General features: G+C 53.0%; 1 protein-coding gene across 4 annotated transcripts in view; it reads left to right on the top strand.

Annotated features, from left to right (window-relative positions):
• Positions 1 to 13,340, top strand: part of TMLHE (trimethyllysine hydroxylase, epsilon) — a 223,663-nt gene that overhangs the window by 43,418 nt on the left and 166,905 nt on the right. The window contains exon 1 of one of the 4 annotated variants that reach the window (XM_085630372.1): positions 2,838 to 3,056. The exons of the other annotated variants lie outside the window; for them this stretch is intronic. The gene's annotated coding sequence lies outside the window, so the exon portion shown is untranslated. Of the gene's footprint in view, positions 1 to 2,837; positions 3,057 to 13,340 lie in introns of those variants that run through there. 4 annotated transcript variants of the gene reach the window in all.

Here is a 13,340-nt window from a genome sequence, read left to right as displayed (position 1 = left end):
CCTTCCTCTGGTGCCCATGTGCAAGAGGTCAGCTTCTATGCTCTTTGGGTTAAAGCACCTCTAGAAGATGAGATACGCACAGCTGGCGAAGAGGGTTTAAGTCGCCATCTTGGATCTTTCCACTGGTGCCCATGGGCAAGAGGTCAACTTCTATGCGCTTTGGGTTAAAGCACCTCTAGAAGATGAGATACGCACAGTGGGTGATGAAGGTTTAAGTCGCCATCTTGGATCTCTCCGCTGGTTCCATGGGCAAGAGTTCAGCTTCTATGCTCTTTGGGTTAAAGCACCTGTAGAAGATGAGATACGCACAGCTGGCGAAGAGGGTTTAAGTCGCCATCTTTGATCTCTCCACTGGTGCCCATGGGCAAGAGGTCAGCTTCTATGCGCTTTGGGTGAAAGCACCTGTAGAAGATGAGATACGCACAGTTGGCGAAGAGGGTTTAAGTCGCCATCTTGGTTCTCTCCACTGGTGCCCATGGGCAAGAGTTCAGCTTCTATGCGCTTTGGGTTAAAGCACCTCTAGAAGATGAGATACGCACGGTGGGTGATGAGGGTTTAAGTCGCCATCTTGGATCTCTCCGCTGGTTCCATGTACAAGAGTTCAGCTTCTATGCGCTTTGGGTTAAAGCACCTCTAGAAGATGAGATACACACAGCTGGCGATGAGGGTTTAAGTCGCCATCTTGGATCCTTCCACTGGTGCCCATGTGCAAGAGTTCAGCTTCTATGCACTTTGGATTAAAGCACTGCTAGAAGAAGAGATACGCACAGCTGGCGAAGAGGGTTTAAGTCGCCATCTTGGATCCTTCCACTGGTGCCCATGGGCAAGATTTCAGCTTCTATGGGCTTTTGGTTAATGCACTGCTAGAAGATGCGATACGCACAGCTGGCGAAGAGGGTTTAAGTCGCCATCTTGGATCTCTCCACTGGTGCCCATGGGCAAGAGTACAGCTTCTATGGGCTTTGGGTTAAAGCACCTCTAGAAGATGAGATTCGCACAGCTGGCGAAGAGGGTTTAAGTCGCCATCTTGGATCTCTCCACTGGTGCCCATGGGCAAGAGTTCAGCTCCTATGGGCTTTGGGTTAAAGCACCGCTAGAAGATGAGATACGCACAGCTGGCGAAGAGGGTCTAAGTCGCCATCTTGGATCTCTCCACTGGTGCCCATGGGCAAGAGTTCAGCTTCTATGGGCTTTGGGTTAAAGCACCGCTAGAAGATGAGATACGCACAGCTGGCGAAGAGGGTTTAAGTCGCCATCTTGGATCTTTCCACTGGTGCCCATGGGCAAGAGTTCAGCTTCTATGCGCTTTTGGTTAAATCACTGCTAGAAGATGAGATACGCACAGCTGGCGAAGAGGGTTTAAGTCGCCATCTTGGATCTCTCCACTGGTGCCCATGGGCAAGAGTTCAGCTTCTATGCGCTTTGGGTTAAAGCACTGCTAGAAGATGAGATACGCACAGCTGGCGAAGAGGGTTTAATTTGCCATCTTGGATCTCTCCACTGGTGCCCATGGGCAAGAGTTCAGCTTCTATGTGCTTTGGGTTAAAGCACTGCTAGAAGATGAGATGCGCACAGCTGGCGAAGAGGGTTTAAGTCGCCATCTTGGATCTCTCCACTGGTGCCCATGGGCAAGAGGTCAGCTTCTATGGGCTTTGGGTTAAAGCACCGCTATAAGGTGAGATATGCACAGCTGGCGAAGAGAGTTTAATTTGCCATCTTGTATCTCTCCACTGGTGCCCATGTGCAAGAGTTCAGCTTCTATGCGCTTTGGGTTAAAGCACCGCTATAAGGTGAGATGCGCACTGCTGGTGATGAGAGTTTATGTCGCAATCTTGGATCCTTTCTGCTAGTGCCCATGGGCAAGAGGGGAAACAGCCTTTACCATGAAGGCTTTTCTACGCGTTACGTTTACAACGGTACACTTACCACGTAAATGTCTTTACAACGCATATTGCTTCCACGACCGTCTTTACCACGCAAGCAACGTCTTCACGGAACGTCTTCTTCCTCATCCGATTTAGTAGTTTTTTAGTGTCGACGAAGACATGAGAAAAAGGCGGGGGGAAAAAAAGGAGGTTTGGGGGGTCTCCCCCCCACAAAAAAAAATCCTTATAAGGATTAAGGGTAACGGGCAGGGGTATTAATAATAAGTATTGGGGGGCGGGGTCAGGTAAGGGTACAGGGGAGGGCTATAACCTTTACCAAGAGTATGCCATTACCATGCATAAATTTACAACGAAAATCGTTGTAAAACTATGCGTGGTAAAGGAATAACCGTGGTAAAGGTTATGCGTAGAAAAATCATTCCGTTTTAACGCATGCGTGGTAGAGGCATGCGTTGCAACAGAATGCGTTGCAACGGCATATATTCGTGCAAGAGTTCAGCTTCTATGCGCTTCTGTAGCTGCTTGTGCCTTTAACAGGTCTTCATAGCAGCAGGTTGGTTCTTAACCTCTTCAGTTGACCCCTGCCTCGTGATGAGAATTCCCTGAAATGTACAGGCCGGTGCAGAAAGGGGCATTCCTCGGTGGCTGGGCAAAGAGTGGCAGAGCCAGGGCATGGGCGGACGTGAGCTGCGTCCGCACACTGAACATGAAAGACATTTTTCTGTCGCCCTCCAGCGGAGCAGAAGTAACTCAATAAACAGGACACGGTCTGTTAACTCAGTCCTGTGTTCTGGCACCGGTTCAATGGAAGGAACACGGCGCTCTGACCCAGGGCGAGCCCCGAGGCTCTGCAAACAGGACCGGCGCATTTCCAGCACATTCACGGGTCCCTGGGAAACTGTATGTGGCGTAAATAAAACTAGTCGTGCACACATCCTCCCCGTTCTAGAAGAGGGGACTTCTCAGCAGCTTCCACTGTGGGACTGCAGCAGAGAGCAGGCACTCAGCAGCTCGGGGCCAAGGGCCGTGGCAGGCACGGGGGAGTCTGCCTGTCTGTCTCCTGGCACAAGGAGCAGGGAGAGGAGAGGCGTCTGTCCACCCAGAGCTGGGACCCGACCAGGAGCAGGCAGAGATAAGAAGTGGACTCTCTGGTACCAGGAGGAGACATTGGTAAGAGAGCTGCCCATCTAGGGTGACAGGCCTGGAGCAGGCAGAGGCGAGAGAGAGGTCGGTCTGTGTAGGACCAGAAGCAGGCAGAGGTTAGAGATCCATCTGTGTGTGACTAGGAGCAGGCAGAGATAAGAAGTGGACTCTCTGGTACCAGGAGGAGACATTGGTAAGAGAGCTACCTATCTAGGGTGACAGGCCTGGAGCAGGCAGAGGCGAGAGAGAGGTCGGTCTGTGTAGGACCAGAAGCAGGCAGAGGTTAGAGATCCATCTGTGTGTGACCAGGAGCAGGCAGAGATAAGAAGTGGACTCTCTGGTACCAGAAGCAGACACTGGTAAGAGGGCTGCCCATCTATGATGACAGGCTAGGAGCACGCAGGGGTGAGAGATCAGTCTGTGCAGGCCCAGGAGGGTGTAGGCAGAGGTGAGAATTCTGTATATTTAGGACTAGTAGCAGGCAGAGGTGAGAGGTCTGACTGCCTAGGTCGAGGGACCAGGAATCGGAGCAAATGAGTGGATTATCCGTGCCACACCAGGGGCACACACAAGTGAGAAGAATGTCTTGTTGGCACTTGGGACGATGCACAAGTGAGAGGACTCTCGGTCTTGACCTTGGACCAGGAGTGGGCACAGGTGAGAGGACTGTTGGCCTTTGACCTTGGACAAGGAGTGCGCCCTGGTGAGATGGTGAGAGGTCTGTCTGTGTAGGGCCAGGAGCGCCACTGGTGAGAGGTCTGTGTAGGGCCAGGAGCGCCACTGGTGAGAGGTCTGTGTAGGGCCAGGAGCGCCACTGGTGACAGATCTGTCTGTCTGTGTAGGGCCAGGAGCGCCACTGGTGAGAGGTCTGTGTAGGGCCAGGAGCGCCACTGGTGAGAGGTCTGTGTAGGGCCAGGAGCGCCACTGGTGAGAGGTCTGTGTAGGGCCAGGAGCTCCACTGGTGAGAGGTCTGTCTGTGTAGGGCCAGGAGCGCCACTGGTGAGAGGTCTGTGTAGGGCCAGGAGCACCACTGGTGAGAGGTCTGTCTGTGTAGGCATCCACTGGTGAGAGGTCTGTCTGTCTGTGTAGCCAAGTGCAGTAACTCTTGTGTGAAGCTGCTTGAAGGTAGTTTGTGATGCCACACGAGGCACCTGTGCACAGCCTGACCTCCGCGTGTGTGAGTGCACTATCCATCTAGCACCAGGGCCAGGAACGGGCCCCTGTGAGGGCACTATACATCTAGCACCAGGCGAGCAGTTTCAGGCACACGTGAGGGCACTATTCATCGAGCACCAGGGGCCCGGAGCAGGCACATGTGAGGGCACTATCCATCTACCAGCAAGCGCTAGGAGCAGGACTCATGAGTGCACTATCCATCTCGCACCAGGAGCAGGACCCGTGAGTGCACTATTCATCTAGGACCAGGGGACAGGAGCAGGCACCTGTGAGTGCACTATCCATCTCGCACCAGGAGCAGGGCCCGTGAGTGCACTATCCATCTAGCACCAGGAGCAGGGCCCGTGAGTGCACTATTCATGTAGGACCAGGAGACAGGAGCAGGCACCTGTGAGTGCACTATCCATCTCGCACCAGGAGCAGGGCCCGTGAGTGCACTATCCATCTAGCACCAGGAGCAGGGCCCGTGAGTGCACTATCCATCTAGCACCAGGAGCAGGGCCCGTGAGTGCACTATCCATCTCGCACCAGGAGCAGGACCTGTGAGTGCACTACTCATCTAGGACCAGGGGACAGGAGCAGGCACCTGTGAGTGCACTATCCTTCTACCACAAAGGGCCCGGAGCAGGACTCGTGAGTGCACTATCCATCTAGCACCAAGGGCCAGGAGCAGGCACCTGAGAGTGCACTATCCAACTCACACAAGGAGCAGGACCCGTGACTGCTCTGTCTATCTTGCACCAGTAGCAGAACTGGAGTGCACTTTCCATCTCGTACCAGGTGCAGGGCCCATGAGTTCACTATCATTCTCCCAGCAGGAGCAGGAGCCGTGAGTGCACTATCCATCTCACACCAGGAGCAGGACCCGTGAGTGCACTATCCATCTATCACCAGGGGACCGGAGCAGGACCAGTGAGTGCACCATCCATCTAGCACCAGGAGAAGGGCCCGTGAGTGCACTATCCATCTAACACCAGGAGCAGGGCCCCTGAGTGCACTATTTATCTAGGACCAGGGGACAGGAGCAGGCACCTGTGAGTGCACTATCCATCTAGCACAAGGAGCAGGGCCCGTGAGTGCACTATCCATCTAGCACCAGGAGCAGGGTCTGTGAGTGCACTGTCCATCTTGCACCAGGAGCAGGACCTGTGAGTGCACTGTCCATCTTGCACCAGGAGCAGGACCCGTGAGTGCACAACCCATCTCGTACCAGGAACAGGGCCCATGAGTGCACTATCTATCTCGCACCAGGAGCAGGACCCGTGAGTGCACTATTCATCTAGGACCAGGGGACAGGAGCAGGCACCTGTGAGTGCACTATCCATCTCGCACCAGGAGCAGGGCCCGTGAGTGCACTATCCATCTAGCACCAGGAGCAGGGCCCGTGAGTGCACTATCCATCTAGCACCAGGAGCAGGACCCGTGAATGCACTATTCATGTAGGACCAGGAGACAGGAGCAGGCACCTGTGAGTGTACTATCCATCTCGCACCAGGAGCAGGACCTGTGAGTGCACTACTTATCTAGGACCAGGAGCAGGGCCCGTGAGTGCACTATCCATCTCGCACCAGGAGCAGGGCCCATGAGTGCACTATCCATCTCGCACCAGGAGCAGGACCCATGAGTGCACTATTCATCTAGGACCAGGGGACAGGAGCAGGCACCTGTGAGTGCACTTTCCATCTCGTACCAGGAGCAGGACCCATGAATGCACTATCCATCTATCACCAGGGGACCGGAGCAGGACCAGTGAGTGCACCATCCATCTCGCACCAGGAGCAGGGCCCGTGGGTGCACAATCCATCTATCACCAGGGGACCGGAGCAGGACCAGTGAGTGCACCATCCTTCTAGCACCAGGGGCCCGGAGCAGGGCCCGTGAGTGCACTATCCATCTAGCACCAGGAGCAGGACCCGTGAGTGCACTATCAATCTAGCACCAGGAGCAGGGCCCGTGAGTTCACTATCCATCTAGCACCAGGAGCAGGGCCCGTGAGTGCACTATCCATCTAGCACCAGGAGCAGGACCAGTGAGTGCACCATCCATCTCGCACCAGGAGCAGGGCCCGTGGGTGCACAATCCATCTATCACCAGGGGACCGGAGCAGGACCAGTGAGTGCACCATCCTTCTAGCACCAGGGGCCAGGAGCAGGACTCGTGAGTGCACTATCCATCTATCACCAGGGGACAAGAGCAGGCACCTGTGAGTGCACTATCCATCTCGCACCAGGTCCAGGACCCGTGAGTGCACTATCCATCTTTCACCAGGGAACCGGAGCAGGACCAGTGAGTTCACCATCCATCTAGCACCAGGAGCAGGGCCCGTGAGTGCGCTATTCTTCTACCACCAGGGGACTGGAGCAGGGCACGTGAGTGCACTATCCATCTCGAACCAGGAGCAGGGCCTGCGAGTGCACTTTCCATCTCGCACCAGGAGCGGGGCCCGTGGGTGCACAATCCATCTATCACCAGGGGCCCAGAGCAGGACCCGTGAGTGCACTATCCATCTTGCACCTGGAGCAGGACCCGTGAGTGCACTATCCATCAAGCACCAGGAGCAGGGCCCGTGAGTGCACTTTCCATCTCGCACCAGGAGCAGGGCCCGTGGGTGCACAATCCATCTATCACTAGGGGACCGGAGCAGGACCAGTGAGTGCACCATCCATCTAGCACCAGGGGCCAGGAGCAGGACTCGTGAGTGCACTATCCATCTCGCACCAGGAGCAGGGCCCGTGGGTGCACTGTCCATCTCGCACCAGGAGCTGGGCCCGTGGGTGCACTGTCCATCTCGCACCAGGAGCTAAGGCCCGTGGGTGCACTGTCCATCTCGCACCAGGAGCTGGGCCCGTGGGTGCACTGTCCATCTCGCGCCAGGATCAGGGCCCGTGGGTGCACTATCCATCTAGCACCAGGAGCTGGGCCCGTGGGTGCACTGTCCATCTCGCACCAGGAGCAGGGCCCGTGGGTGCACTGTCCATCTCGCACCAGGAGCAGTGCCCGTGGGTGCAGTGTCCATCTCGCACCAGGAGCAGTGCCCGTGGGAGCAGTGTCCATCTCGCACCAGGAGCAGGGCCCGTGGGTGCACTGTCCATCTCGCACTGAGGAGTAGGCACACTGGCAGGTGATAAGGTGGCATTTATCTGCAAAGCTCGTCTACTTGTCGCCTCTGCAGCTTGAACCCGAGAGTCTGCTCTTGAATAAGCACAGTCGCTCGTTTTCACTCCGCATCTCTGGAGAGAGCAGTGTAACCCCCGTCTGGCAGCACCACTGACCTATGGTCACCGGAGCGAGCAGGAGGTTTGTATCCAAGTGCAGGCACACCTGTGTGGAGCTGCTTGGAGGTATTTTGTGATGCCACACGCGGCCCCTGTGCACAGCCTGGCCTCCTCGTGTGTCATACGTCTCTCCTGGAGGAGTAGAATGTACCACGTGCTGCACATCCCTACATACTTACGTCATATAGACCAAGAGGGAGGTAAGTACACAGCCGCAGAACCTAGTGCTAGTGGGCCGGTAGGCGCTATTCTAGTGTCACAGATCACGAGGCCTCTGCCCACCACTGATGTCACAGAGGGGCTCTGCTATCACCATTGCTCTGGTTTGCTGTAACGCCTGGCAAGGGTAGTGCCCGTTACCACTCTGAGGGCAGTGCCCGTTACCACTCTGAGGGCAGTGCCCATTACCACTCTGAGGGCAATGCCCTTTACCACTCTACCACTCGGAAGGCAGTGCCCATTACCACTCTGACAGCAGTGCCCATTACCAAGGTGAGGGCAGTGCCCTTTACCGCTTTGAGGGCAGTGCCCTTTACCGCTCTGAGGGCAGTGCCCTTTTCTGCTCTGAGGGCAGTCCCCTTTACCGTTCTGAGGGCAGTGCCCTTTACCGCTCTGAGGGAAGTGCCCTTTTCTGCTCTGAGGGCAGTCCCCTTTACCGTTCTGAGGGCAGTGCCCGGTACCGCTCTGAGGGCAGTGCCCTTTACCGCTCTGGGGGCAGTGCCCGTTACCAATCTGAGGGCAGTGCCCTTTACTGCTCTGAGGGCAGTGCCCGTTACCGCTCTGAGGGCAGTGCCCGTTACCGCTCTGAGGGCAGTGCCCTTTACTGCTCTGGGGGCAATGCCTGTTACCATTTTGAGGGCATTGCCATGAGGGCAGTGCCCGTGACCACTCTGAGGGCAGTGCCCGTTACCACTCTGATGGCAGTGCCCATTACCACTCTGATGGCAGTGCCCGTTACCACTCTGAGGGCCGGTCCCTTTACCACTCTGAGGGCCGGTCCCTTTACCACTCTGAGGGCAGTGCCCGTTACCACTCTGATGGCAGTGCCCATTACCACTCTGATGGCAGTGCCCTTTACCACTCTGAGGGCCGGTCCCTTTACCACTCTGAGGGCAGTGCCCTTTACCACTCCAAGGGCAGTGCCCGTTACCACTTTGAGGGCAGGTCCCTTTACCACTCTGAGGGCAGTGCCCTTTGCCATTCTGAGGACAGTGCCCGTTACCACTCTGAGGGCAGGTCCCTTAACCACTCTGAGATCAGTGCCCTTTACCGCTCTGAAGGCAGTGCCCTTTACCGCTCTGAAGGCAGTGCCCTTTACCGCTCTGAGGGCAGTGCTAGGGACAGCTCTCCCAGTCTAACAAGAGCACACTGCCACAAGAACGGGCCCGGCCATGGTGCGCAGGAAGGGTCCGTGCTCGCCGTGACCAGATTCCATGCCAGCGGGTCAGAAACTCGTGCAGCGGGGGCACAAGGGTGGGGGGGATGTCCGGATCCATGCAGGGGCATGCTCAGCTGTGTCAGACACGCTGAGCTTCATCACAGCTGCACAACTGGACACTGTGCCAGTGGCGCATTGTGTACTACATCATTTTTAGGTCTCGCTGGCGTTGCAGCGCAAAGCGCTGCTCGCCTCGGCGAGATTTATTGTGAATGAGGATTTTCAGAAAAGGGCTTTAAGTCCCGCCCCTCATTTCCATTGGCTGGCATCACCGTTTATGCTAAATGTTGGCCTGACATTGGAAATGAGGGTTCTTGGGTGACGCCCTTTCACCTCCGATCAGACTGGCTTGCCTGCTCTGCTGCTGTCGCAAAGCACTTTCTTATCTTTATGGGCCATGTGTTTCTAATTAAAAACACATGGCCCAATAAAGACAAGAGATCGATGCTTGTTGCACCCATGCTCCGGCTGCAGCACGGTCCTCTTTCATTTTCAGGACCGCGCTTCATTATTTAATTAATTTGCCGTGGAATTTGCCAGTCGTGCCATTTTTACTTTTGCGGCCGGACCACGCTTCTTTTTTCTTGCCTCCTGTCTCGTTCCCGCAGCCGAGAGAGCACTTCCTCCCAAGGCACAGGAGCTCCAGTAAAGTACAGTGTCCTTTCGCTTGCCTTGTTATCACTTGTTTCAAAGACCTTTTTTTATCTTTTTCCGGCTCCGTTTTCATTTCACCGCTCCGTTTTCATTTTGCTTCTGCATCCATGTTATAAGCCCTCCCCCCCTCCTCCTAGCGCACACAGCCCCCGCAGCAGTCGTCTTTTGCTTTTTTATCTGTATTGTTTTCATGCTTTTCCTTCCCCTCCTCCTAATTTTATCTTGCCTCCCAACGTGACTTCAGATACCACGTCCCCTCATTTAAGACCGCACCGTATTTAAATGTACACCGAGCGGGGTTAGGCTGCGGAGGCATGAAGTAGAAGAGATGTTAGATAGCCACTAGCCCTCAGCTACCCTTTGATTCACTTCCGCTGAGTCACTCACTGACATGGCTGCAGCAGGAAAGAACACAGCCACAGACTTAACTCAAGTGAAATACACCCCTTAACCCCTCCGCACGCAAACCTTATTTTCTTTTGTTTTAGAAGTTTCCTATAGCGCCGAGTCGACCCGCAGGAATTGGAGCACTTGGCATGCGCACCAGTTATATTACACCAAAAACACATTAATTTATATAGCCTGGCTTCAAAGTGGCCGAGCGGGGTTAGGTTCCTCGTGTGAGACCGCGCTTAGTATTTAAATGTACACCGAGCAGGGCTAGGCTGTGGAGGCATGCAGTGGAGGAGATCTTAGACAGCCACTAGCCCTCAACTGCCCTTTGAATTACTTCTGCCGAGTCACTCACCGACATGGCTTCAGCAGGAAAGAATGCAGTCACAGACTTAACTGAAGTGGAATGTGTTCCTACCCCCTTCGCAAACCTTATTTTCTTTTGTTTTAGCAGTTTCATATAGCGCCAACTCGACCCGGAGGTATTGGAGCGCTTGACATGCGCACCAGTTACATTAGAGAAAAACACATTCATTTATATGGCCTGGCACCACAATAACCTAGCAGGATTAGGCTCCTCATGTGAAAACGCACTGAGTACTTAAATATACACTGAGCGTTTTTAGGCTGCGGAGACAAGATGTAGAGATCTTAGACAGCCACTAACTTTCAACTGCCCTTTGAATTACTCCTGCCGAGTCACTCACAGACATGGCTGCAGCAGGAAAGAACGCAGCCACAGACTTAACTCAAGTGGAATACGTCGCTACCTCCGCCGCAAAACCTTATTTTCTATTGTTTTAGCAGTTTCATATAGCGCCAACTCGACCCGGAGGTATTGGAGCGCTTGACATGCGCACCAGTTACATTACACAAAAACACATTCATGTATATAGCTTGGCTTCACAGTGCACATGTGCCATCATCTGTTCCTTTTATTTCAATCGATTGCAGTACACTTAACTACTTTTTATCCCAGTTTGCTTCCGTTTATTAGGTCTCGCTGAGACAGCGAAAGCTGTCTCTTTGAGACATTTTGTAAGTGAGTTTTAAAAGTGCTTCCCCTGGCATAGAGCTACAGTGCACGAGGCGTGCACGCGTGCAAAGCAGCCATATGGCTTTACGTCGCTCTCCCTCATAGCTCCTCTCCGCCCCCTTCCCTGCTGCTATTTCACACCAGTTTATCAGAACTCCCGCTTCTCTCCCCCACCATCGCGTCTCGCGCGTCCAATGCTTGTGTTTTTTACCATCGCGTCTCGCGCGTCCAATGCTTGTGTTTTTCTTCTTTTTATGTATCGAGCACAATGGCACAGGATACGTTGCCCTTCATCGCTAGTGTGTCCCATTGCACCGTGGGTTCTTCACCATGTGAGGCCGCTCCTGCGTCCTCACCCTCGTCTAGACTACAGATAAAATGAAACCTACTGCCGTCCTGCCCGTAGGTGCAGTTCAGCCCTGCTGCTACTTCCGTCCTGTACACTTCGCAAGGGAAAATGCAATATTGGGTGACATTATTAGAAAAAAATAAGGACACCAAAACACTTTTCAGCTGAAAATACACATACTTTGAATCCAGCAGAAAATACACATACTTTGAAATACAGCGTTTTATTATGCTCTGCAAAGTAGAGCTTATCGACTCTGCAGGTACAGATCAACGCGGGGTTATTTTAAGAGAGTTTTGAAAATGTGTTTAGTGCACAGCGTCGACTCCGGACGAATCAAGTTTTCCCAGCTGCCTTTTAATAAAACACCTTGGCGTTTGAGCCTTCTGCTGTGTTTCCAGCAGGGATGACTGGCGCTTGATAGCAGCTGGGCAGAGCTGGCGGAATCTGGGGCAAATCTAGGTCACATTTGTTGACGGGCTCATCACACGTTTGGATGTCATAACCAAGTTAAGATGCGCTCATACGGCGTGGCGGTCTGTCAGTAACTTATTATAACTTGCTGACGCCCGTTCTGCTGCCCAGGGCCGGTGTAATTAAGAAGGGTGTTAGCGGCTGTTGCACATTCTGTCACACACTGTCGGGCTGTGTGGGGGGAGTTTGAGAAAAGATTAACACCGCTGACCTTTAACGCTCACAGAGGGTTGAAATGAAGCCTGCAGTCCGCTTCATCTTACTCTGATATCAGCTTATTATGGGGCATATTATCAAGCCAGGCGATAAATTTATCGCCGCTTTAGTGGCAGAAAACTGCCGCTAAAACGACGATAATGGGCTTGATAATATGCTCTTTGGAATTCCAATTGAAGCCCATGTTAGATGTGAAGGACGCCTAACCTGGGCTTCAATTGGAATTCCATAGGGCATATTATCAAGCCCATTATCGCCGTTTTAGCGGCAGTTTTTTGCCGCTAAAGCGGCGATAATTTTATCGCCTGGCTTGATAATATGCCCCTATGATGGCTAGGAAAGCGGAGTGTCCCTACCTGCAGACTCCATCTGTCAGCATGTCCCGGGGGTGCACGTTTTTAAATGAAGTAGAGAAAAAAGGACATACCGAGTCAACCTGGTTTCTGCGTGCCTAAAGTGGCGAACAAAACATGAGCCATAAATAATGCTGTGTGTGTTGCCTCGACTATATATTTCATAGGTATTTCTTCCACTTCATTTTGTAGTTCAGGCAAAGGGCTGTATTGTTGGTTTTTTTGTCTTTGGATTCTTTATATTCTCTGAAGTATAAAACTTTAAACCTCCCTTCCTTTGTCACATTGTACCCAAGCTGCCTAACTTTGGCTATTTTAACACGCATAGGCACGTTTGGCTTTGTATAGAGTACAGCATTAGAGTGTAAGGTGTGGCTGACTGGTGTTTAATGGTAACATTTTGTGGGACAAGATAACTAGAGTATCAGCAGTGAGCGAGACAATCAAGAGGGTGTTGCTGCTTACCTTTAAATGTATCCTTTCGCATACTCTTTCGCTTAGTGTGTATAGGTGTATGTGGGGCGTCTGTGTCCCTAAAGGCTGGGGAGGGGCTTGCGCATCCCCCTCCCCGCTAACAATAATACGGCACCAGAGGATGGGGTACTCGGGACCTGTAACGGCTCGATGAGGGGTCTACATGCCTCCCTCGCCAATAATTATTAAACAAGCATTTGCAATGCAATAGGTCTCGCATTTACGCAAGTTTAAGCTATTGGCATTGTAAATGACAATGCCTTTTATTTATGTTTTAAAAACGAAAACACAAATAAAAGGCATTGTTATTTGCAATGTCAATAGCTCAAACTCGCGTAAATGCGAGACATATTGCATTGCAAATGCTTGTTATTATTATTGAAAGGTAAACATGCTTTTTTGCCTTCCCGTATACTCAACTACATTATTGTGGTGCCACACCTAGTATGGCGGTGACTGGATGAGGTTTCGAA

Source organism: Triturus cristatus, chromosome 10, assembly GCF_964204655.1.
Source record: "Triturus cristatus chromosome 10, aTriCri1.1, whole genome shotgun sequence".
Lineage (NCBI taxonomy): Eukaryota > Metazoa > Chordata > Amphibia > Caudata > Salamandridae > Triturus > Triturus cristatus.
This window is presented reverse-complemented; position numbering and strand designations above follow the sequence as displayed.